At 40.7% G+C, this 22813-nt stretch overlaps 1 long non-coding RNA gene across 2 annotated transcripts; it reads right to left on the bottom strand.

Annotated features, from left to right (window-relative positions):
• Positions 1 to 540: 540 nt before the first annotated feature.
• On the bottom strand, positions 541 to 21727 carry LOC138717893 (uncharacterized). Of its 2 annotated transcripts, XR_011336978.1 has the most exons (4): positions 21670 to 21727; positions 16535 to 16648; positions 11433 to 11533; positions 541 to 1237 (listed from the first exon to the last, which is right to left on the bottom strand). It is a non-coding gene; the product is annotated as an uncharacterized lncRNA (long non-coding RNA). The 2 variants fall into 2 exon arrangements; XR_011336977.1 differs by lacking the exons at positions 16535 to 16648; positions 21670 to 21727 and adding an exon at positions 13467 to 13706.
• Between the last annotated feature and the right edge of the window lie 1086 nt (positions 21728 to 22813).

A 22813-nucleotide genomic window follows, 5' to 3' on the forward strand; every position in this document is an offset into this window, starting at 1 on the left:
CCATTCTCTGGTACCTGTCCTTCTCTTACTGTTTTAAAGTGTGAGCTGTAAGGCTTTTTATGCCAACGTTTTACCCTGGAAGAAATATCGCTGTTAGTGATATAACTCCTTGTTGGTCAGATTCCTCAACTGGAAGCCAGACCTTTTGGCTGACAGAGTGATCACTGCGGAGCACATAGCAAAACGTTGGTCCAGTTTTCCCTTTTTCTCCTAAATTCTTCATTTTCATTGCATGACTTGAGATTTAAAGACAAACAATTTGTAGAAAGCTGGGCAATCACTCTGTTTTCAGATGTGTAATGTAAAATTTACAGGTAAGTGCAAGTTACCTCTCCAAGTTCAGTTTCTAACTGCAAATTTATTTGAAGGCATAAGGACAGTTGTGTTTGGGTATGTCTAGTTTGCTGTTTATATTTAAGTGCAGTTTTGGAAACTTTTGAGGATGTTATTGTACAAAAAAACCTAACAACAGAAGGGAAGACAGCAAATCAGAAAACACATCTCACAAAGAAGTGACAGAGAAATAAATGGGGAAGGAACTTTCACTTTTATTTTCACACTACAGTGTGTAATGAGCTTAACTAATTTCTGACCAGGACTTTGAAATGCAACAAAAACACAAGTCAAGAACAATAAAAAGGATAAATTAAGCCAGAGGGAGGGATCTCAGCTTCCTCTGTCTTGCCAAGGAATTTTCTGGCGGGATAGATCTGCCCTGGGAGGGGGAACGGGCTTTTCTACAGCCCTTTTCTCCATTTGGGTCATTCTGGGACATGTTTGTGAACTGCAATCGTGTCCCTACTGACACCCTAAATGACCCCATCTGGGGCCACAGCTGCTCTGTGTGGGACCAGGATCTACGTAGTTCCCTTTAAAAACAACTGATTCCCTACAGGCTGGAATGAATGAGCCTAATTAGCTATGGTTTGTATCCCATGGCTGAGCAGGCATTGAGACCTGTCTTGGGATTGGGGCATCTCTGGGGCCCTGCTTACGTGTGCACTCACTGAGCTGTGCTAAGGGGGAACCCTTCCCTTGGGCAGGGCACTGTCTCCCCTGACCATCCCCCAGGACAACTGGCCTGCAGCTTCAGGAGTGACTTGAGTGGAACAGGAGAGTGGATGGACGTGCACATGGGTGGAGGGGCTGCAGTGTTTCCAAGGCAGGCCGGCAAACAACTTCGTGTTTATGATTTTAAATATCACGATTGCAAATGCAATGATCCATGTGGGAAAATCTGAAGGAGAGAAAAGAGGGTTATGGGATGACCTGGAGGAACACAACAAAGTTAAATATGGGGATTTGCAGCCAGGCTTTTCAAAGTCAGCCACCAGTGTGGTTATCATTAAATGTTGCAAACAGAAGCCAAAATAGAACCATGTGACAGCAAAATTAAATTTTCAGAAGTAGTTTGGGGTTTATTTGTTTGTTTGTTCAGCTAGTATCCCACTGCTTTATCTTTATCATGCTGCCTGAAATCTACTTTGCATTTGTAGCAAGTCCTCAACAAAAATCTCGCAGGCTGATCAAAGTCAGAAAAGGGAAAAGGTTAAAGCACGGTTTACAATGCGCACAGCTCCGGGGAGCTCTTTGTCATATGTGCATGTTTGTATATAAACAAAATCCTCTCTGCGTGATGCACTGGCAGTAGATAAGATTCATGGAGTGCACTAGTCAGGAAGCAGCACTGTGCTGACAAAACTGTGCAGCGGCTTTGAGATAAGCAATGCAAAATGACCAGCTGCAGAGCAGAATCGCACCAGGCAGACCTGGATACTTGTCCCCATGCTGAGACTTGGATCTTGTGGCTATTTTTTTTTATGCACAGAGAAAATACTGACATTTTTCCTAAATTTTTCCCACATAGTAGCATAATATACCTGCTAGGTGTCTGTGTGTAGATGTACCTTCAGACTCAAGGTCTTCTGCCTGTCCAGCACAATGCAAGTCAGGGTTTGCTAGGGGAGTCTGCCTAATCATGTTTCATGGCCAGGGCTAGCTAAACTTGTTGCCCAGTATGAGCTATACTATGCCTGTGTGGTGCCATTGAACCGAGCTGCTTGAGGAAGCCCAAGGACTGGGAGTCGTTCTCTAGCTCTGCTTTGCTTCCTCTCTCCCCCAAATCCCTCTTCTTCTCCCTCAGACGTTTTCCTCTTCACTGGCAGTATTTCTTCCTTCGCTGCCTCAATGCTGTTGCTGGGATGTATTAATGCTCAGCTACCTGATTAGTTTTAGTTCCTTTCTTTGTTCTATTGATTTTTTCATAACTGAATCCATCTGCTGCCTCTGACTGATGGGAGGATGGGAAGGCTGGTTTTCAAATGGCTTCTTTGCTCTTTAAAAGGGCGGTGTTTTATAGAACTCAGCATGAGAGTTTCGGTGCTGTCTAGAAATTTCCACAGAGTATGTTCTGTATCATTTCATTACCACTGAGCTATTCACTGGTTATTATTAACAAATTTGATTATAGTGGGTCAAATTGTATGTGAAATATACAGCGTTCTCTTTCCCTTGTTCTTCCAAACAGCTATTTGTGCCAGTCATGTACTATGCTCTGAGCCAATAACAGTCCCACAGCTGCCAAAAACACAGTTGAAGCTGGAGTCTCCCTTATTTTCATCTTTTCACTTGCTCCCTGGCCAACATCCTCAGCTTCCCTTGAAACTACCAGCTTCTTCACCCCCATGTCCTGCTTGGCCCATGCAGTAATCTCGCCATCCACAGGTCCCTTCTCTGGTGGCAGACCAGAATGAGGAAGCACATCATAAACAGAGAGACCTCTTTGGTTTGCTTTGTGTGGGGTCCTGCTTAGAATCATAGAATCATAGAATAACCAGGTTGGAAGAGACCCACCGGATCATCGAGTCCAACCATTCCTACCAAACACTAAACCATGCCCCTTGTCTGCCCATTTTAGCTGGTGGGAACCACTTTTGGAGGAGAGAGGTGAGCCAGATGCTTGGCAAAATCCATTATCAGAGCAGTGTCGGAGAGAAGAGAAGAACAAAAGGGAACAGAGATGTTTCAGAAAGGAGAAGAAAAAAAGCAGGAACGTGTGCAGGATAAGTAGGCATCCTGACTGCTGCTAGTTGTGTGCTCCAGCACCATGTCCTCCTCTGTGCCTGGTTGGGACCTATACACAGTTCACATTCCTCTTACCTGCAAGTATCCCTGCTTGATTAAACGTAGTTGGGCATCCTAGCACCTTATACAGTTGTTCTGCCTCCAGATGGTAGATGGTGGCACCAAGACAAGCTTTACAGTGGTTCTATGGCTGTGGATGCCATATGGTGCTTCTTGGACAGATACGAAGATAAAGCCAACTTTTTCCAGGCTCAGCTTGGCTTTCACAAGCTCAGCTGCAATTGAAAAGGTGAAAGATAGTATCACAATGACTTGCTCGTTATACACCATACATTTTAATGCAGATGCACTGAGCAAGACTCCCTGCTCTATGGCCAAGCATAAACTTGAGGCCACATGAAAAAACCATCAAAGTTCTCTTTGCACTGTGATGAACTGCCCTGAATGCTGGACTTGGCTATAACAGAGAGGAATTCATCCCATAGCCTGGGGAGGCAAGGGCTGAAGGTTCAGTTTTCAAGTAGTAGAATAATCTAACTCCGGTCTGCAGGCTGGAGTGAAGAGTTCACTGGTGTGACTGGTGCCACCTCTGGTTTTGGCCTGTTCTTTGCTCTGCACCAATGTGACCCTGTAAAATGGAGCCAGCGATGAATCCCTGGGGTGCACAACTGGCCTTTTACATCTTCCCATGCATGCAACAAATCTGCAGCTGTTCTCATCTCATGGCTTATGGCAGTGGGCATAGCCAAAGACAACGCATCCTTGATGGGTGAAGTTGGAGAGGGCTGAATGGTGATACAGAGATTAAGCGAACTTCTCCCAGGACGTTGAAAAGTGCTTTACAGTTAAGTAAAACCTATCCAATATTAGTTCAGCCTTCTGGCTGACATTTTGATACAACATATATGATGGAAATCAGCATTTTAATTTCTGCTATAACTGCCACGGTACAAAAGTATTGTTCAGAAATTTTTCTATTACTGTTTGGAGTGTTAGATTTTATGGTGCCATATACATGTGCCGTATAGACAAGTTACGGTTGCCATGGGAATGTTAGTAATGAAATTCTTGAGTTCTCAATGCTTAAAAATCTCAAATGAGTTATAAAGGAGAGTTGTTTGCATTTCATTTCCTTAGTAAAGACAGAAAAAATAATTCCCACAACTCATTGTGACAAAATTTGCCAAACTAACGCCCCTCCATCTTAAAGCTCTGTTCAACTTTTTTCCCAAAAAAATCTCTCAAATATCCCTTATAACTTTGATGGGAGCAAAATGGTTTTTTTGCATAGGGAAATACAGTGCCCTTCCTGCCACTATCACTTTCCCACTCACATTAATTCCATGTAATTTCTGGAAAGGTGAAATCATATTCAGGGTACAGAGAAAGAACCCTGAAACCTGGGATTTATTTCTGGTCTTAGGCAATCTTGGGCATCTCCCAACTTCTGACTTTTTATTTTTCTGTCTGTAAGAAGAAGCTTTTGCTGCTTAGCCACCCTTTTGTTTTTTTTCCCTGGGTCTACCCAACAGGGAGCCTAGAATGCTATTGGAAGTCTGGATGAGGTTGAGGTAGGGAATAGGAAAAATTCAGTTTAGTATTCAACCTTTTAAAATCAGTTATGCCAGAATATGTATCCATCAGGTCTGTTCTGGGAATTATGAAGGAGTATTTCCCGCCCTGCAAGGTATCTCTATTTTCTGTTTTAAAACAATGGTCCCCCCAGCCTTGACCTCCCACTTTTCCATCCCCACTAGCGCACATTGCTTGGCATTCGTCAGCATCCTCTTCTTGCTCAGTGAGACAGGCTACTGTTACATCCCCAGCACACACATGACTAAAAGGTTTCAAGCTCCTGTCTCTGAACTGAGATTGAGTAGTATCTCACAAGAGTTTCTTCAGTTCTCACAATGTTAAATGGGAGAGACGTTTAGTGTTATCATAGCCCAATGTTATTTATCTCCTCTCTTTGAGAAAGATATATTGGAAGTTGTCTGATATTTTCGATCCCCCTTCTCTCCCAATTAAAATTAGCTCTTAACCTCCTTTTGGCAGGAAAGGAATAAGGTCTAGGGCCTGAAGACAATGGGCAACCACATACTGCCAGGAAAACAGTCCATTTTTCCCTGATAAGAGAATAACTGCTGGAGCAGAAGCTGACCACAGGACAGCCAGAGCAGCCCTTTTGAGTTAATCTCCTTCCCCTCCGGACCTCATTCCACAGTGCAGATAACAATAAAGGATTTGAAAACAGGCAATGCCCCATTCAGAAAGGCACTATGAGGCTGCCTGTGTATTTGAAGGCAACATCAACAGGAATTGTAGGGTCTCAGGCTAAAGTTCGTGGGGTGCCTAATAACCTGTTACTCTCAAAGCTGCAGTTCAGAGCCTAAGTACACATGTGGTAGAAGTGTATCCATAGCAAAGCCAAGGTATTTGTAGAGCTTTCATCTGCAACGTAAGATGCTATTTTGCACTCAGAAAAGTCATAAGGTTATGTTTCTGTTTCAGACACATTTCTAGATGTGTGTACAAAATGTAAAAGCATACTACTGCTTTCTAGTCTTTGAAACTGTACTCAGGAGAGTTTTAAGTGAAAAGCTTTGCCAGCACACAGCTGAGGATTGTAGGGATAATTGCAGTGTGTGAAGCAATACGGAAGGTTTGGGAGACACAACCCTTGATTTGCCTGTGAGGGGGCATGTAACTCCTTAGAGTAACTTGCTGCCATCATTATACGACATTGTAATGGTCATGAGTCAATGTGAAGGGGGTGAGAAAGACACTTGATACTCAGGGTATAGGTATATGGATGGGAAGAGAGAAAAGAGCTGTGGTAAGAGATAGAGGGAAAAGCACGTAGTCTGAATTTAGTTGAGAAAAAGAAAAAGAAAATATCAAAGACGGGAAGGAAAAGACAAAACAAAGAAGAAAAGAAGAAAAGAAGACATAAACAGCAGAGACCCAGAGAAGTCAGAAAATGGATAAGACAACTTACAATAAGCTTAATTAATGTATTACCTAGTCATTAACAGTGACCAAGAATGAATAATAAGACAATGAACACAGATGGCTCCAATTGCTCTGTCTTCCAGAGTGCTACTTTACACGCCTTGGCATTTCAGAAACCTGGATGCGTTCAGGAGGTTGGGCAGGAAGCTATGGAGGGTAGATTTCTCTGCTGGCCCAGCTCTACTACGTAGTCCATACACTAATCATCAAGTCTTGAAATCTGGAGAAGAAGCAGTCATTTTGGGACTATTGAGGCAAGGCTTGATTGTGAAAGAAGGGTTTGGATGTAGCAGTATAGGTAGAGGGATCTAGTGATCAAATGCTAGTAAGAAGACAACAGAAATATTTTACCTTTCATTACTGTATTCTCATTAATTTATCCAATAGCACTGTACAGACGCATGATTGTTGACTACAGAACTGATCCAATGTTGATTTGAGCAAAGAAGATACCTTTGATGTACCTTGTACTGGTGTATGCTCTGCTCCAAATTAAAGAATACATAAATTCAACAACTTGAGTCTGATTCTTAAGAGCACAGACAATGTCTATATTTATATAAATATATATTTTTATATATACCTTATTTTTTCATTTGCTGAATATACAGCAATGAAAAAAGGGGAGGGAAAATTGTTCTAGAAGACACAACTAGGACCGATTTCTGAAAATGTCACCAACTGGCTTTATTTGCATTTGACAAAAATCAGCACAGAGCCAGGGGAAGAAAAAGAAAGAATAATAAATCATTATTGAATTACCCCATGAATAGGATTGTTTAAATGAGTTGCTTCATAACTATGAATCAAATGTTCTTTTTCTAATCATTCCCAACACATGTCCTGTGCTGGATAGTGTTAACCTTTCAGCTCAGAGAATATGAATTCTCAGTTTCAAAAGTCATCTGAATTTCTAAATCTCTGACATTGTAGGGTTCCAATTACTTCTGTCCAAGTTGACTAACTTCATGAATGGGACTTGCATGCTTCTTACAGCAGTGAAATTTGGTTCAGTGAAGCTGATCCTTGGCTATTTAACTTCAGAGGCACGATGATAGCTCTGTCAGTTAAGGACGTGACCTGGAAAGTGCCAGTGGTTTACTGTCCTCTACAAAATACTGTGTGCCCTCCACATCTTGTAAAGGTGCTGGCAGCTTTGTTAGCTTGATAAAATGCAGAATTGCTTAGCATCTTGAAAAACTAAGTCCTAAACTGACTTCATAATCTACTTTTTCTCTTTTTTTTTGGCTCTTTTTCTTCTGAAAAATCACAGGAAAAAACAGCAATGCTGTTAAACCTGGAGATAAGGCATAAATGGAGCCTTTAACCAAACCCATCCACTCCATCAAATTTAAAGATTCAGATAAAATGGAATGACATCCAAACCAACCCCAAGTTGCTTTTGTTTTTGCAAAACCAAAACCCGAGTGATGAGGTTTTGCAAAATTCAAACACAAACCACTCCAGTTTGTCCATTATAGACATAAGACTGAACTCAAACCCTTTTATCTGGACCCTCTATCCCCTATGGACTTTGGTGGTTTGGCTAAAAATGGAACCTGGATTTAAACCATCCCTGATTTGGATTGTGCAAATCACAATCTGACTAATGTAATTCTTCAAAACCAAAACCATAACATGGCCTTCTTGTTCTATCTCTAATTAAATTAAACATTCTACATCCAAAGCATTATGGAGACTGAAATGTACAGAAGAATATTATCAGCATAACATAACCTTCTATTTCATTCATTCCCAAAGGGTCTAATCCTGAAATCACAAAGCCTCTCTAGCCTCATCAGACCATACTTGTGGGCACTTGGCAAGACACTTATGCTTTGAGGAGGGCTGCTTTCTCTGAAAATAGTGAATTAACTTTTATTGAATTCAAGACCAGTGTACCATTTCTTGATTATATTTTCTGGGTGCTTTGTTATCCCTTGTATGTGCAGTTTATGACATCTCTCCTGTTTCAGTAGCGGCTGAAGTAGACCAGAATTGGCCATGTTTCTGTCATCAGAAGAAAGCAAATTTATTGAATAAGTTTTTTCAGCCTCTGACCTCATATAAGTCTGGTACTAAAAGGAACAGGGCTCCCTGTGTGGCATTTTCTGGCATTTCTGATAGACTCTACCATCTTGTTGATCTTCCTAAGACAGTGTCTCCCGGCATAAAAGCAGCCAATTAAGCTCCTAGGACAGTCCTAAACACCTTCGTGGGAGGGGCATCATGTTCTCGAAGGACAATTCTGTGAACCTTTGCTCATCCAGGATTTTTGCTTGCGATGGATGCATGTGCTCAGCTTTGGCACTGCCTCTGCTTTCCTTTTCTGCCACAAGTGGGGGTCCGAGGGTGGTGCTTTTCCACCTCTGAACTGTCTATGGACTACTCCAGGGGAGATTTAGGCTGGACATTAGGAAAAAATTCTTCACAGAAAGGGTCATTGGGAACTGGAACAGGCTGCCCAGGGAGGTGGTTGATTCACCTTCCCTGGAGGTGTTTAAGGCACAGGTGGACGAGGTGCTAAGGGGCATGGTTTAGTGTTTGATAGGAATTGTTGGACTCGATGATCCGGTGGGTCTCTTCCAACCTGGTTATTCTATGATTCTATGATTCTATACTTTGAAAAGGCCAGTAAATGGTAACTAATTAAATAAAGCCTAGTGGCAATAGATTTTAAGGCAGTATCATGTACTCTGCCTCTCCTGTGTAACATTTTAGGGGGTCTGTAAATAGAGAGATGCCTGAAAACTACCACTGGCATTCACAGAGTGGTCTCCTGGAAATCCAGGAAGGGAGATGAGTACTGCGGAGAAGCCAGCTCCACCCTAGCTCCTGAAGGAGGCAGAGTGTCCCAGCTACACTTGCGAAGGACCTGCCACTTTCCTAGCAGCTATGCTAACAGTCCAAAAGTCCTTTTTCTAGGTCTGTAGGAGTGTTGCAGGCTAAACTTAAGCTAATACTTCATTTTTTTAGCTGCATTTCACTTTTTGATGCTTGATGTTTTGGTTGTTTCTTTCAGGTAGATTGTTACTTCTCTGTTAGTGTTTTGCTGCTGCTCCCATTCTGTGCTGAATTTTTTTTGGGGGTTTTTTTCATGTTTGGATTCTGATACATCATTTAGAAGGGATAATAGCAAAGGAGAACTTTTTAAGAGCAGCACAGGCCAATTAAAAACACCCACCCTTTAAATACCAAAATCTGTGAACTTCACAGTAATAATTTTCCTTGTCTACTCCAAGCGTTAAAACTCATACCCTTTCTGTATGGCTACAAGCTACTTTGAAGAGAAACAGTCGTAAGACTGGAGCAAGGTGGCCATTTAACCAGATAGCTGGCACAATTACAATTATGCTACATGTCAGCTTGGACTAATAAGTTGAATGAAACACAAAGTCCAGTGTCTTTTTTTGCCCTAAGCAAAGACTTTTATCCAGCATGTTCTCTTAAAAAGAAACAGGCTAAAAGCTAAGGACAAATATGCAATTCTGTGTGCCTAAAGTTAAACAATGAAACCCATGCCAGCAGTGCCTTCTTACCCTGCCTGGAAGCCCCAGGGGAGGGGATGTTGTGGGTTCATCCTCTCTTTTCATCCACAGCATAGGGCAGGAGGGAGAGGGAGAGTTTTGTTTCATGAGAAGAACAAGAGACTGAACTTCTTCCTTTCTCCTCTTCAAAGTCAGAAAGGAGGAGACAGTTGTGATGGGGGTAGAGGAATGAAGGGAGGTCATGGGAGAAGGTTGTATCTTCCCTTTGGCATCATGGGCTTCCCCCGGAGAATCCTGCCACTTAGTTGTTAAAACAAGTAAAACTTCCTTCCCCTGCCTCGCATCTTCCTGTTGACCCAGAGCATCTCTTTCCTGATCTTCATTTGATACCACCAGGATATATTGCTCTTCAGTGATCCCACCTGTTGGACAGTTTGCAGGCCTGGGGTGGAACATTAAATGTGCGGGCCGTATGTCTGGGGCTCGGTAGTGCTGCACATCTGGGTAAGATTAAACAAAGCCAGGGGCGGGAAGTGCCAGTATAACAAATAGTACGAGTCATAAGAGCTCAATTTAGGACCTGTACATATGTTTTCAATGCTAATTTGAAGCAATCCTTTTCAATTCATGCTTCAGTGTCCTTTTGCAATGTCTAGAAGTGATGTAACTCCAATGCCTTTCATCCTCAGGGCCGTGGTGTTATTTGGCCTATCCTGCTCAGGCTCCTAACACAAAACTGAATGGTTATCATCTCAGATATTTTCCTGTCAGAGCATCCACACCATTATAGCTTTTTGTCAGATATCACTAGAAATTCTCTCTAGTATGAAGGCAGACCCAGGGGTCTAGGGAGAGGGAAGAGCTCAAATCCTTTGAGATCCCTTATATGGACCTTGATATGGCTCCTCTGGAAGGGCTGGGGACAGGCAGGTCTGAGTGTCGTGCTGCTCAACTCCCTGATAGGTCCCTGAGCTCAGATCATGCTGAGCATGGTGAGAACTGAGACCAAATGACATCAGGAGCCCGGAGAGAAGAGTTGCTGCAGAGCTGTCTCTTTCTCCTGCTATCTCATGGAATTCAGCTACCCTTTGTGAGCTGAGAGTAAGCTGGGCAAATGTTAAACCACGTAGAGATACGGGTGTTTCAAAAGTAGCTGCTCTGGAGCAAAGGGAACATAAAAATATTTGGGTGTTATGTTTGAGCTGCACTAAGTCTGTAGGTTTGATTTCGAACAGGATAGATAATATTTTTGCACTCCTGTGTCCTCCACTTTTTATCAGGCATAGCTCCAAAGGAGAGCCTTCGAATCTGACCTACAAGCTCAGTCAATGGTTGCTCCATAGCTCTCCTGGTGTCACCCATAGGTATGACCAGAGAAAAGCCAATGGAAGCAGCACCAGCTCAAGGAAGTGGGGAAGACCATGACCATCCTGATGGTCATGGGAGGGGCACTGATGTAGCAGATTAAAGAGGAAAGGTTTTAGAATTTGTGTGTTGAGTTTTATAATGTGAGAGAGCGAAATAAAAAGAGCTAGAAAGGAGATAGTTATGAGAAAATTCCCCTCCAAAGACAGTCATAGTGGAAATATTTGTGAGAAGCCCAGGCTTCAGAACTGCTTTCTCCATCTGATTGAGTTGCACTGTATGGCTCTGTTCTCAAAAGTTGTTAAAAGTGGTCCTTCTGAGAATGGCTGTTCTTCCTCCCATCCATCTGCCATGAAAAACAGGTTTCCCACCATCAGATGCAGAACCTTTGAGGAGAACTGGCTTGAACTATGAAGTTAATAGCATGTCCATAAATAAGTGAATTATCTTCAGACATTTTGGTGGATCTCTTAAAATATTTACCTTTTAGGAGCAAGTTGGGTAATGGGTTTTCCTCAAACCTTAAAGTTTTAGTGGGCAACAAAGAATGCAGAGTGGAAGCTGCTTACCAGATGTTCCACAGCCTAGAGAGATAAAAGGAGACTGTTTTTACAAGTATAAATGGTGATATAGTACCCTGCACTCTGTAAAGCACGTATTTTTTAAAGTCATTGTGCAGTTGGACATTTCCATATTTCCCAGTCATAACCTGCCTCATCCACATTGAATTTTTTTCCCAGTTCTGACTGCTTCTTTTTCACTTTACAGTGCTGGCAAAATTATTAGGATTTTTATTTTTTTTTTAAAGACCCTCCTAAAATTTATTGCTTTAGTCATTAAAAATTAAATTATCTTTTGAAACTTTAGATAAATCTAATAAAGCTAATCTCATTAACAGAGTGCAAAAATATCCTAACACTCCAAAGTGTTTAAAGAGTTTGGGGAAATTACTTACTGCAGAAGACATACCCAAAGGCAACAGGGGATTAAGATCTGGACTTCTGTAAATTGGCTTGACTTGACTAGCAGTGGTGCAATAATTTACTAGGTGTGGTAGATTTTGTCCCTAATTTATGAGAGTCAAACAATCAGAATGAATTGGGTGAAAGCCTTTAAAAGAAGAATAGCAAGAAGGAAAAGGTTTATTTTCTTTTTAAATTTTCTGTCATATCTTCATGAAGTGAAAACCTTGAAATCTTGTCTCTGTTTTCAGATCATAGCAAATAAAGAAATGTGAAGAAGCAGACAGAGTGCTGTCATCAAAAGTACATGAGAGCTCTGTGTTCACTCCTGTCTCAAACAGGATTCCCCAGAAGTTTCTTTGCTTTTTGACTCTGGAAGTTTAGCTTGGTTGTCTGTCCTTCTATGTGTGCAGTTAGCCTTTTGCAGAAGAAAAAAAAAGGAGAAAAAGAATAAGAAAAATATCTAGTTTTCCTATTCACCTCCTCTTGTGGGCAATTTTTTTTGCAGTCTTGTATTATCAGGATACCTAGACTTCTCTCTATACAAACAAGATCTGTACTACATTTTCAAAGTTGCCGGTGAACATAGAACGCAGAAGGATGTACAATCTTAGCCTTCATCCTGAAGAGGAGGGATGACAGGAGCCAGAGCAGAAAGAAAGTAATAAGATTTTGCATTAAGTCACCTTTAACAGGACATGTAAGATACTTGCTTTTATTAAGCACTGGAGTCAGGTTATACAGACCACAGACAGATGAACTAGTCAGGCATGACTGACTCCCCTGTGCCTCTGTCTGCAAAATTTAAGTTATTTCCAGAACTGAAGCTAAATAAAGCAGTATGATGCTGAAGCACTTCTAAAATTTCTTTACTCTTCTAGCTATGATCAGCAGTGGAAGTACAGGTCCTGGGATACTATTAAAAATCCCTGACTTGATGAGGACCTAGAAAACAGATGGTAAAGTCCACTTCTGAAAGATTTCTAGTCTCATGCTGTGAATTTTGTAGCTTTGTATAGGACTAGATTTGAGAATTCATTGAAATGAATTGAAATTAGAACTGTCAAAGAGTGGCTTGTTACTGGTGCTATGAAATAAAGCAATATTATATGTAGCCCATCCTTTTAGCCTGTATGACATCTAACAGACATTACCATAATGCCTTGTTCCTGAAAAGATTTATTCTGATTTTAACATTATGTGATCACACTGTTTATTACAGGCAAGAGCATTTGGCCCACACTTTATATTAATTTATGTTAAAAAATAAGGTAAAATAATTGAGTAAAATGCTAGTTTGGACCATTTTAAGGGCACTGCCAAAAGTAAATTGCAAGTATTTGAAAATTAAAGCTCCAGTTCCTGAAATTGAACCTGTAGGATCATTCTCTACAGTTCTGAGACTGTTAAACTTGCGAGATTTAAAGCACTTCTGTGATTTCTTTTTCTTTCTTTTTAATCTAAATGAGTAATAAAGCCATGGAAATAAATGGAGCATTATTCTTGGCTTTGGTTCAGTTTTGGATCCAGAAACTGAACCCCAGTGGAAATGTACCATGGATATTAAATGCTGCTTTCTTGAACTGCCTTTGGTTAGAGTATGTTGCACTTCACATAGATCAACACAGTCACTACATCTGAATATTACACTTGAACAACAAGTAAAGTTTTAAAAATCCAAAACTGTCTCAGTAGTTTGCTACCTGAGTGACAAACATCACAATATATTATCAAATATAATTCTGAGATTGTGGTAAGAATGAATGGCCAAAACACGAGATGACTAAAGGGATCCTTCTTCCTTTCTGCAAACCAGTAAAACCATAAAAGGTAATTGAAAGGTGTCAGAAAGGAACGAACAATAATAAAGACTTGCAGAAGAAAACTGGATTTCTTCTCATGAAAACATGAAAATAGGAAGAAAGATTTCATTCAGAAGAAAAACAATCAATGAAAGTTTCTTATTGAAATGTAAATCCACTTGTATTTCCCACATATGTTTAGATGGGCGCCAGAGAAACTTTAACAAGCAGTGGAAGATAAAAATAAAAAGATTAGAGACATCCTAAAATAACACCCAGACTTGTATTAGTGTTATATTTCAGCTGGGAAAAAGTCTGACCAACAAAAGGAATTGTATTTGCAGTTTGAGAGATCTGTAAATAGCATTAGGAAAAGAACATCTGCTTTGGAATTGCATATTAAATGACCCAAGGGTGACAGTTTGTTGGCATGTGATTAACCAGAAGTATCATGTTTCAGATGCTTTTTATTTTTCAGTCTTCAGTTTCCCGGGAGTAGGGTGTCATCAGCTCTGTGCAACGCCACGATCACTGTCATGAGCACAGTGATAAGTCTCATTAAAGAAGTAGCTGGTATGTGGTGTAAGGTGCTTCATTATTTTTATTGACTATTCCTATGAAATAAGCCTTTTAACTCTGTTTGACTTCAGAAACAGCTGTGAAAGATGAATCCACCTCTTCATTAGAAAGTGAGTGAGGAAAGCCGTAATGTGCAGAACAAGTCTCTTTAGTATGTGAGCAACACCCAATACCTTTGTGCTAGCCGTCTGATCTAATTTTGCATGCCCTCCTGCCAAAAATGTTTAGCAAGATTGTGTTTGGGTGTAAGTCTATCTTGAATTTTCATTGGAGAGATGTCTGGCAGCTGCTGAAAGATGACAGGGGATATCAAAACTGCATCAGAGAGACCCTCCTCCAGGAAAGCAGGATTTAGATAATATTTTATTTAGCATGATGACTCCATGTCCCACTCCTCTAGTAGGTACATCATTGATCTTCAAGGCTCAGAGATACTGAAACACCAATGTATTGCTTTTTATATTGCTCATTCACTGAATTCTACCAACAGTCTTCCCAGCAGTTAAAATTTCCAGTGTTTTCTACTGCCCACATGCCTTGAAAGGTCCAGCTCCAGCTGGAAACATCTAAGCATGGCATTTGCTCCATAAGTATTGTGTAAGAAATTCTATATCTTGTAAGAAATGCTACCTACTATATCAAACACAGGTGGAATACAGGCTTTGTGGGTTTAAGCTATTGTTATGAATGGTGGTTCAGTGCCACAACATTTTGGGGTTACTCAGCTGCTCTGTGCAAACAGATGAAGCCATTGCCTCCCAAAGCCAACACCAAGAGGGCAGACAAGGCAGCTGTCTGGGCTTCCTAATGCAGTCTGTTTCTGCATACCTCAGGTGCTGCTGAAACTGGCCTCCTCTGTGCAAGCACCAAAGGGTAAATTCAATTACTATGTCTCCTGCTACAGTGAGGTAATCAGACATCTCAGACTCCCTGCTTGGCCAGAAGACCTGCGATTTTTAATAGCCATTAAAAATATATTTATTTTTTGCTGTTCTTGGCTGATCTTCTCCCTTCACGCTGATTAACAATGCTCTGATCTTTTACTGCTGCCTTTTAGTAACATAACAGCCTTCCAAGATGGAAGAAGGCCATGATATTCCTCTAACTAATGTTTATGTACCCTGTAATAATTTTTCTTCCATGGTTGCTGCTTTTGCTAGTTCCTTCACATCCTATTCCATAGGTTTTATTTTAACTGTAGGGCACTTCTCTTAATTTTCCATAAGGCCTTTTATTTGTGTTTAATTTAGAGATTTTAGCATTGCTTCTTTGTCTGCAATCCTTGCAGACATTTAAGTTACCAGCTGCAATTTTATAACATTGCTAATAATTTTTCCTTTTGTTCTAAATGGAATATTCTCTGATACATATTCTTTTGATTAATTTGAGGTTCTTTTCCGTTAACAAGGGTCAGCATGGCTCAGGGAGCAGGCAACGGGACATGAAAAAGTTTGCCAATATCTTGCTACTCCATGTCTAGACTGAAGAAGTTAAAGGAATGTTTTTGTGTGAGGAGAGTTTTGGTTTTTTCTCTCTCTTTTTTTTTTTTTTGCATTTGATCGCCCTTATTTGATTCTCAAGAAGTGATTTTAATAGCTGTTAAAAGTATGTCTGATATTGCTGATGAAAATGAACAGATTGCTGCTTCATTCTATGATAAAAAAAGTATGTGGCGATGTTATTAGGAAAATTTTGCATGTGTAATTGATATTTTCCTTTCCTATATTCTGTTTGTTTACAGTATACCAAAGCAATTTGCAGCTAAATCTATTGCGTGTAGCAGGCAGATCAATTCAAAAGAAATCAGATTTGTTCTGAGTGGCAAACTGTGAGACCTGTTGAAGATTTAAGTAGCAGACACATATGAATCCCTTTAATGTCCTGCTTTTTTAAATAAAAAACTCTATATTAATGGAAACTTTAAGAAGCGAACTATAATCGCAGAAATGCTTCAGCTTTTGCAAGTGGGCAGAGGAAATTCTATTTTACTATATAAATCACTTAAAAATGTCTTGGCTTGCAAAGCTTCTGAACTTTGCTCCGTGCAGTAGCAATGGATTATGGGGGTTATTGAAAGAGAACATAGATTACGGATACTAAATAGGAAAACTACCAGGAGACACGTGTAACACACATGAAGAAGACCTTGTGGATAAAATGATTTACAGAGTGAAAGATTTTTAATCTTCCCTTCATGACTTGATGGCTTCATAAAAGAAAAATACAACAAATACATATTTACCAAATAGGTTGTTAGCTATTGCTGCACTCTGTGTTTTGTCTCACATTCTCTTGGTTCAGCTATGGATCCACGGGTTTCACTCAGGTTAAAACTTGCTATGGCTGTGATACTTTTCTAACAAGAGGAAGAGTTATTTTAATACTTCCATTAATTTACTATGCAACGACAAGGTCACAGTGCTATGGGAGAAAGTGGCAGAAAGTGGGAGAAAGAGGCAGGAGTAGTATTTTGCCTCTATAAAAACACTTCAGAAAAAGTACTTTGTAGTGAATTTGAGTCAAACCAAATAGCTACATTTGGAGTAATTTTGTGGTACTTAGCTGAAGCTAGCAAGCTACTGCTTCTGAATCTTAGGGAAATTTTATTTCAAGGTCAATATTGATTTAAAATAAAAATCTATATTCTGGTTTTACTAATAATATGTATCTTTTGTGTTTACACAGCATTTGCAGGGGCTGCAGCCTTGCTTTGCTAAACATTGCACACACACAAAGCAAGAAAGTCCCCTAAAGGTTTTAGGTCTTACAGATTGAAACAGACAGTATGGAACATGGGAAAAGGTAAATATCTCTGTTTTACAATCAGGACATTGAGGCCCAGGACCTCCAAAATGCTTCCTGTTTTATGCACCAAAATCTCACTGAAATCAGTGTGAGCCAAACACCCAAATGCCTTGAGCATCATTGAGTTTGTGGAGAGGAACGCCTCTCCACAAACTGATCAGACAGACACACTCATACCCAGTTATACTCCCTTATACTCAGTCAGGACCTGTTTCGTCCAGCCTTCTGGTGTCTGGAGTTTTTTGTTTTGTTTTTTTTTTTGAGTTTTGAATATAGTGTTAGTGGAATCATCAGGGTCATCTGCCTACTAACCTACATTGACACCTTCCTAATGACTTGTACTTGGGCATTTAAGAAGCCTGGAGTTGAGCCAAGGCCATCCAAATATCAGTCTTTACCCACTGGTACTATGCTGTGCCCTTCCTGCCTTCTTTCAGGAAATATTGCATATTAAGGTTCTTTGTGTAACTGCAGTTGTGTTCTCAGGATGCCTTCTTTTTGTAGAATGTACTTCAATACACAGGGTCTATAGTGCAAGCATACACATTCAGTGATATGTTTCAAACCAGCTGGATGCTTATGATGCTGAGACAGTGTAAGGGCAGAGGTCTGTTTCCAATCTGAATGATTAGTTGGCTCCACTGGCATCACTGAAGATCACGCAATTACTGCTGAGAGGCTTTCTTGTGCCCTGTTCACAAGGGTGTGTCATTAGCCCAAGCCGAAATTAGCTGTCAAAACTGAGCTAACTGAGGACTTGAGTTACCCCTGAACAAGACAACGTTTTCTGCATAGGAATGAATTTTACCCATGGTGAATAAATCTCACAGGATCAAACCTGTAGATAGTGCAAAGTAAACAAGATGTTAGCAGTCAACTTAAGTCACACCAGACAGTTATTAGTAACAGAACAGGAGGAAAAAGGAATAAGTTATGCAGCGTATCTTTCTTTAAAAAAAAAAGTTTAATTGAAAAAGTATTTCCATTTGCTCGAGCTGCTCTTTTCGTACCCTGCTGTCTTCATCTCTCAGCTGCCAAGGGCAGAATGATGTGATTCATAGACTTTTCAATATAAATTGTACACAGCCAAATCATAGGGCTGCTGCTCCCTTGGAAGTCAGTGGCAAAGTTCCCATTGGCTTTAACAGACATAATCTTGGTCTATCAATGGATAGGGAAAAATATAACACCAACCTGGGTGATCCAGAAAAGGGTCCTTTACGCTTGTGGGACCGTGCCCTGGTTCATGTCCTTGCTACCTTACTGGTTTTTGCATAGCTGCAGATCTTGTGGTTTCTTTTGAGAGTCTGACATTCTGTCCAACTGATTTTATAGTTAACTTCTGATGTTTAGCCTAAAGTTGTCATCTCAGTGAGCTAGACTCTTCCAGCATGTCCTGTGTCTTGTCAAACCAGGACTATTCCCTTTTAGTGTATTCTGTGTAGTGTAAGATCTCTTAAAACATCTGGTTCGAAGGTTTTCTTTGTTTGCTTTAAAGATTACACCAGTGTAAGTCTCCTTCTCATCATCTTCTTTCAAATCTTTTGTGCTTTACCTACTTTTCTGTGAATATTCATCACATTTTCATCACACTGAATGCAGCTCTGTGTAGCGCACTAGGTGTGTGACTGCAGTCTCCAGGGTTGCAGTGCCAGATCCTGGATGCTGCTAAGTGGCTTATTTTGCTCCAGCAAAGCACTTAAGCACTGCAAGTGAGTAATGCCAGAAGCAGAAGACAGCGTTGCTTCTTACATGCTTTATTGCTGAGTGGAATTCAATGGACTTGTCAGCCTCCAGCTAATAAATGAGAACGATCACAGAGTATCTGGCAGTACCAGGGCTGGCAGACATAGAGAGACCAGGGGGACCAGACCTGTCAAGCAGAACCTTTACAACATTGACAGAAGGAGGACATTTTTTAAAGCAAGAGGTGCTTTAGTTAGATATATGTTTGAAATCTTCAGCTGGAGCTAATTATTTCGTCTCATTTTGAATACTACTCAGATGCATGGCTGATCAGTGAGCCTGCTGGACTACTATCAGTGATCTATGGGCAGAATAGATGGGCTATCACCTCTTCTGCCACTCAGGAAAGGTGTTGGATTGATCAGTGACAGAAACTGAGGTTCTTTATCACAGTGGTTCTCAATCTCTTCCAGATTGTGACCCCAAGTCACAAAGAGAGGGAGTTTCAGGATTCCTCTTTTCTGATCCTAATAAAAGAAGGGCATATATCCCTGCAGGCTCACTACATCCAGCAGACTGATTTTACTATTACTTACTCATCGAATGGATTAAACACCTGCAGCACTGGAAACATCATCTCTTTCACATCTACTTCTGGCGGAGTCTTCCATTGCTCCATGGCATCGTAAGCCAGCGATTTATAAATCTGCCTTGCTGCATGCTTTTGCACCTCCCGGTCTGAAAGTGGCCTCTTCCCTATTTACTTCTAGTAGGCTACTTTAAATCTTCCCTTCTCTCTGGAATAAATAGATGTAGGAGATGGGGTGAGAGCTGTTTCATGTAAAAAACAGCCAACCAACCAACCAAAAAAGATTTTGCAGTGTTTATGTGAATGGGTTTTCTGTTCATAAAATTAATTTTACTTTCATGAACAGCTAGCTGCACGCTCAAACTTTACATGTTAAGAGATAACTGCAGAGTGGTCAGATACAATTCCTACAATCTTTTTGGTGCTAGTGATCATTTCAAATGAAACCAATAAAGTAGTTTCTACCAACTCCTTCATGTACTTTTGATCAGCTAGGGAGCAGTGTATTATTGCAGAGCACTGCACTAAACATCTGTGCAAATTTTTAAATGTAGATGCATTGAAGAACAACAAATTTTCTCAGTAATGTGAGGAATAGTTAAAAAAGAGTACTATTTCTCCAAGATGAAAATTTGTGATAGGTCACCCATAAGTTCTTTCTGTTCTGCAACTTTTGTTTGTTTTATAAGTGCAGCTTAAGTTATTTTGGTCCATTTTATAAGCGCAATTTAGGCTATTTTGGTCAGAGACCTTGCCATGCCACATCATTGTGTCTTCTGTCTCTTCCCACTATTTCCATGTTCAAAGCGATTTTCCGTCAGGAAAGGTCACTTTTCCCAATTGTGAGACAGAGACACAGACTGCAGACATCTGGCAGGCAAAGTGAATTTGGGGCAACTAACCTGAAGTAGGGAAATTGGCACGGGAAGTGTCCTACTCTCTCCTGTTCTTCCTCATAGAGCTTTTGGGACTAGGATATTGAAAGAGTAATGGCAAGCACCACATAATAGTACATAGAATTCAGTGTTTATTTATGCTTCTCAGTGGCAAAGAGTTAAGAGTGGATAGACCTTGGAGACACCTTGTTTATGCTGCCCTCAGCGGCACTGTGGGGATCATGCTTCCTCCTGCTTGTTGGCTTTTAACTCCCATGGAATAGCTTTAGGTAGACTCTTAGGGGTAGATTTGCCAAGTGGGATGAAAGATCAAGGCAGCAAGCTAAAATTTTGAACCTTCCTTTTCTTGAACTGCATCAGTAATACTACATTTGTGATGACATAACTCAAGGGACTTTTCCCAATGCTAACTGGGAAATCATGCAGACTTGATCTAGATGGTGTTGAAATCCCATTTTTGTTGTTGTGTACTATCTCACACAGGTGGAACAGGACAGATGTTGATCTCTTTTTTCTGGGTACACTGTCTCTGAAGTACTTCTCCAGGCACCTGTTCTTCATCCAGTAAATAAATCAAGTGTGAGAGAATGATATTATTCTTTGACTAAAATTCTAAGTCAGTTTTCAATGAGCCTTACATTAAATTTACATTTATCTTTCTCTGTCGAATAGTGTAAGGTTTTTCTCTGTTCTGCTTAAAAATCTCAATGTATCTATAGATCAAATGAAGGGTAAAAATGCAGTTTTGCCTGGAAAATTTCACAGTGATTTTCTTTCCTCTCCTCTGTCCAAGTTTTCAAATGATCCTGTGCAATTGACATTTCCCACCGGACAATAAATAACCTGTTCAGCTGAGGTAAGTCTGATGTGAGAGAAAAGAGAGTTGTGAGAGCTGTGAGAAAAGATGCCTTTTGTGTTTATTCTAAAACGATGCTCCGAGGAGTTATGCAAACTCAGAAACTCAGATCTCACCAACATCTGGTTTGTATCAGCAGAAACCATGAGCTTATAGCAGTCTGGCTGGATCATTACACTGCGTCTGTTGCATATGTGTTTTAACTTCTACTGACATTACCTAAGAAATCATTAGACTGAAAGATGGTCATGTTTCTTCACACATATGCACAAACCAGCATTAGTTGTATTCATCTGCTTAGCCTCCTCATCCCATTCAGTGCCAGTTTTATGAGCAGTGCCATCTCTTACAGTAAGTCAGGTCATTTAATTTAAGTACCTGCCTTTTTCACTAAGAATATAGGATAACATTGGGAAATACTGGGTGCTAGTCTTCACTCAGTTGCCTTGTCTCCACACATTCTTTTGAGGACAGGTACTTAATGGGAGAGGAGACCAAAATATTCTCCTTGCACATAACAGTAGTCACAGCGGGCAGTTGTTTACCTTGAATGCTGGGTCTGGTCAGCTGGACAGGGAGCAAACTTCTCTCTTCATCTCACAGGTGCATCCCACTTGAGAATAGGTCTTCCTTCTGTTGAAGGTGACCTGCAGGAAACAGCAGCAAGAGATGTTTGCTTTAGCTGGTTAGTTACTTGCCTGTGAAGGGAGAAAGCTGGGGGTTAAACCCTACTTCTTGGGATTGGTATGCATTCCCTTCAGTTTCTCACCGGACTAGTTGTGGGTTAAATAAAATCCAGAATAGATCTGGGAGAATGGGCTAGGCCTTTCAACCCTCTCCCTCCAAGATTAGTGCCCTAACCACTAGCTTACAATCACATTCCTATTGTCTTTTCTCTGGCTGTCTCCACAGTTCTTGTATGCTAAGCTGCTCTGTGGCTTAATTTCAAGAGGGAGAATGAGGAATGCTCTTGCCCAGCATACCCTATGAACTGGTGGTTAGGGTACTTTTTTGGGAGTGAGTGGGCTTAATCCCTCTGAGGCTGATCAGTCCCTTTTGCTTCCTGCTTTAATCCTGTAGCATCAAAGGCAGATACCAACACTGCTTCTGACTGATTAAAACTGCGTGCTTCTCCTAGAGACTTGTGCAGTGTTCAGGTGCAGTATTCATGCATCAAAAAAATAGTGCAGCAGAGCTTTGTCTGCCTGTCTTTTGGACATAAAGTGAATAAATATGGAAATGCCCAAAGAGCGTTTACTTAGGAAGAATAAATGGATCTGGGTTAAGTAGTGGAAGGAGGATTGGATTAGTGTTTGTGCAAACCTGCTTGTGCTTGCAGGTAAGATTTAAAGAACGGGATCCCACCTTGATCATCTGCAGAATTTCACAGACAGAGCTGCTCAGGGTATCATTCTCAAGTAATACAGTCCTTGGGAGTAGCTGCTGCTCTTTTAGTCCCTTGGGAACCCATGCAAGAATTCTCCTTGGTTTAAAAAGAGGCAGAACATGCTTTGGAGACCTCTTTCTGTATGCCAGCACCTTCACACGACTATGTGTACGTGGTTTCTGGTTTCCACTACTTTGGTCACATTTCTCCTTGTTTAAATATTGGCAGGGCTTCTGTTTGCAGCTTTCTTGTTTTTCTTTTCTTGAAAATAAAAATTACAAGTGACCTGTGGATCTTACAGG

This window comes from Phaenicophaeus curvirostris, chromosome 2 (genome assembly GCF_032191515.1).
Source record: "Phaenicophaeus curvirostris isolate KB17595 chromosome 2, BPBGC_Pcur_1.0, whole genome shotgun sequence".
NCBI classification, from domain to species: domain Eukaryota; kingdom Metazoa; phylum Chordata; class Aves; order Cuculiformes; family Cuculidae; genus Phaenicophaeus; species Phaenicophaeus curvirostris.